Raw genomic sequence first — 3,814 nt, forward strand, 5'->3', positions numbered from 1 at the left:
GTGCAAGGACACCGACGGTAAGCGGCCGGGGTGCACGGGAACTTGCCCTCGCCGCTGCCCCCAGTGCATCGTCCTCTGCCCCAACTGCAAGACACTATGCCGTAAATACCCACATATAGTTGGTTGCTTGCACGTATTACATCTAAATACATCTGTTTGAGCCACAAGTAATTCCGGATGGAATGCATGTACCCGCTTGCTGGTGCAGATGACGAGGTACAGATGCCAAGGCCGGTGCCGCCGCCTGCCATGTTTGTGTTCGGAGATGAGGCGTTCGACAACGGCAACAACGGATACTTGGAGCCCCCTAACTATCCCTACTCTTTTTTTTTTGCGGGTGAAACACATCTATTAATTAACCAGAATCACTAGAGTCTTTATGACATAAAGCGGCAACCTCATCAGGTACGCACCCTAGCCAAACAGCAGTTTTAGGGAGCTCTCGTCCCATCCTTGCTAGGGCGTGGCTGACCAAGTTTTGGTCACGTCCAATGATCTTGATTTCATGCGGTCTAGTACTAAGAAGATGCTGAGTCTCATTGACCATGGCTGCAACAGGAGATCTATCCACTTCCTCAGCGTTGATCATACATGCTAAGGCCGTGCAGTCCGTCTCCACCAGGAGCTGCTCTGAGCTTCTGTCGAGGGCCAGCGTGACACCTTCCATGAGAGCCGCGGCTTCCGCTTCCAGGGCACTGGCACATCGTTGTATAAAACGGCATGATGCGAAGATGATAGAGCCACTGTGGTCGTGAAGTATCATTCCAGCTCCACCGCTGCCATCCTCGTTCATCCACGAGCCATCCACATTCAGTTTTACCCACCCCATCGGTGGCTTCTTCCATCTTTCTGTTGGTGTTGGGCATCCCTTCCTCATCACTTGTTGGCTTCGATCTCCTCCTTGATCAATATAAGAGACCACAGTCTTCCCCTTCACAACATCAGCATGTGGATGTTGTCGTATGTTCAGGAGTGTGTCGATGTAGCCACATAAGAATCTGCATGATGCTTCTACTGGTGGTGCTGGTTTGCCGTGGTAAACTTCATTGCGAACATGCCAGTTACGCCAAAGTGTCATGATCACAGGGAGACGCACATCTTCCGTGCATCCATCTAGCAGGTGGATGATCCATTCAGAGCCAGTATTGATGATGGTCTCCACCTTGGGCATTCTCCATATATCGGCCATGGCTTTCCAAAGACTCTGGGCCAAAGGACATCTGCATAGTGCATAAAATGTATCCTCGCTCCCCATGCCACATAGAACACATGTATCAGTAATCTCAAGAGTGCGAATTTTTTTTACTTTGTAAAGTGGCCAAAGAATTTGTGGCGACCCGCCAAGCAAAGACTCGTACCTTTGGGGGAGCAGGGCACCCCCACACTACCTTCCAGACGGCACGAGTGCCGTCCGGTGCCCTGCTCGTGGCGCACGCGGTGGTGCGGGTACGTTCCTCCAACGCCGTCTTGTAGGCGCTGCGAACAGTGAAGACTCCATGTGTGTCAGGTGCCCAAGAAAGTACATCTTCCAGTCGCCTAGGGCTGGCCTTGATCCCCAAAATGCATTGGACATCAAGGTCAGAGAAGTGTTGCTGCAGGAGGTCCACTCGCCACCGGCCATTAGCATCAAGAAATAAAGAAACCCGTCTGAGCCGGCAAGTAGCTCGAGGAGTGATTGGCCGGTAGGACGTGGGCCTCGGAATCCAAGGGTCCCGCCAGATGCGTATATGCTCGCCATTACCCACTCGCCAGATGAGCCCTTTTTTAAGGAGCTCGAGGCCGTGCTGGATGGCATGCCACATCGGCGATGAGTTACCTGAAAAGACAGTGTCCTTGAGAGACCCATTAGGATAATATTTCGCCTTTAAAACCTGAGAGCATAAGGACTCCGGTCTGGTTAGAAGGCGCCAGGCTTGACGTGCAAGAAGTGCTTGGTTAAATAAACGGAAATCTCTGAACCCTAGTCCACCCTTTCCTTTTGGCTCTAGCAGTTTATCCCATGCAAGCCAATGGGTCTTCCTCTGTCCTTGCTTCGAACCCCACCAGAAGTTCCTCACCAGTCGTGTGAGATCTTGCCGATGCCATTGGTACGTGTGTGCACACCACATCATACACATAATATCTCTTCAGCGCCGATCATGTTTGATGGATTGTTTGGTTGATTTCACGGTGCCCAGCATACGCTATCGGATTCCCGCAAAGCCCTCTACCCTTCATGTCGTTGCGTGGCCGGATCAGTATGTGGGGCGCCAACTACGCTTCCATGGGTGCTGGGATTCGGAACTCCACGGTAAGTCGTCAACCAATTCCACTTTATTTGCACTCATTTTAGAAAAACAAATCGACGAGAATAGAAATAAGAGAAGAAACGAGAGATGCGTGCAGAACGGAGAGCGGAGCATCCCTCTTTCGCAGCAGCTGGAGGACTTCAGGACGACGAGGGCCCTTATGGGGATAATGCTAGGGGGTGAAAGCCAAGCTGAGCGCGTACCTGTCCAAGTCCATCTTCCTCCTCGGCATTGGCGGTCAGGACCTCGACCCAAGATGGAACATACACCTCGCAAATTCGACCGAGATCCAGAGCCTCGTTGCCCTATACGGGGAGGCCGTCACGTCCCTCTACGACATGGGCGCTAGGAAGCTGGCCATCGTCAACGTTGGGCTCATCGGCTGTGCGCCCCAGATCTTCGACTACAGGTACGGTTGCGACCAGAGCATGAACGACCGTGCCGCCGCGTTCAACGCCGCCCTCAAGCCCGTCATGTCTAGCCTTGCGTCAAAGAAGAAGGGCCTTTTCTACTCCATCGGGGACTTTCATAGCTTCACCACCACCGTCTTCGCCGACCCGTCAGCTTATTGTACGTAAACAGCCCACGGGTACGATACTCATGAGAAGCAGTCTAGGATTTATCCTCCTTTTATTTATTATATTAGGAAAATGAGAAGCTGTTCGTTTGAGTATTTATGTTATTTTAATTTATTGTGGTTTGCTTAACTAGTTGTTCTGTTGTGCGTGGTGCAGGGATGATGAACACCCAGGACTCGTGTAGCTTCAAGGACCACCCAGAGAGGACGTGCTCTCCCCAGGAAGAGTACTGGTTCTGGGATTCAGAGTTCATGACGGATCAGGCATGTAGGCTGACGGCCACTGCATTTTACTATGGACCGCCTCAGTTTACGGCCCCAATGACCTTCAAGGCACTGCTGGAGAAATAATACTCCAACTCCAATTGTGTGGCTCCCTCAGCAACCGGTATATAGCAATAAGTACGCCATGAATGAAGAATAAAAATAGGCTATTCCAGCCTTCTACTACCCATGATGAATAAGATGATGAATCTTCTTTGCACCACTGTCTATTCGCCAAATAGTGTTCTCCCGTACGTATTGTGATAGGCGCAGATTGTCTCACATAAGGGCATGGCCATCGCGTCACCCTAAACCTGATGCCCTACAGGCCAGCTAGGTTCGGATGCCACTGTGGCGATGCAGGTATAGCTTACAAATGACAGGCGCAGCTTGCAGAGGAGACGGCCACTTCAGTTGAAAAAGTGAGAAAGGTTCAGAGAGAGAGAGAGAGAGTTAGAGAGGGGGAAGAATAGGAGAGGATGGCGACCTTGCTGCGCGCTGCATGGGAGATTTCTGGCGCTACCTAGACCCCACGAGATGACAACTTGCGCTGGGCACTAGAAAAACATAAGACGAGGATAACTGCCACACGTGTGGGCGTTAAGGAGCCTGCTCACACGTTTTGTGTGATGTCTAAGAGGACCAACCCACACGCCTACGTGTGGGCAAAACAACTAGCGTCCAC

General features: G+C 51.5%; 1 pseudogene; it reads left to right on the top strand.

Moving 5' to 3' along the window:
- LOC119313547 overlaps positions 1 to 3,216 on the top strand; it is a 3,671-nt pseudogene extending 455 nt beyond the window's left edge.
- The last annotated feature ends 598 nt before the right edge of the window (positions 3,217 to 3,814 follow it).

Source organism: Triticum dicoccoides, chromosome 1B (assembly GCF_002162155.2).
Source record: "Triticum dicoccoides isolate Atlit2015 ecotype Zavitan chromosome 1B, WEW_v2.0, whole genome shotgun sequence".
Lineage (NCBI taxonomy): Eukaryota > Viridiplantae > Streptophyta > Magnoliopsida > Poales > Poaceae > Triticum > Triticum dicoccoides.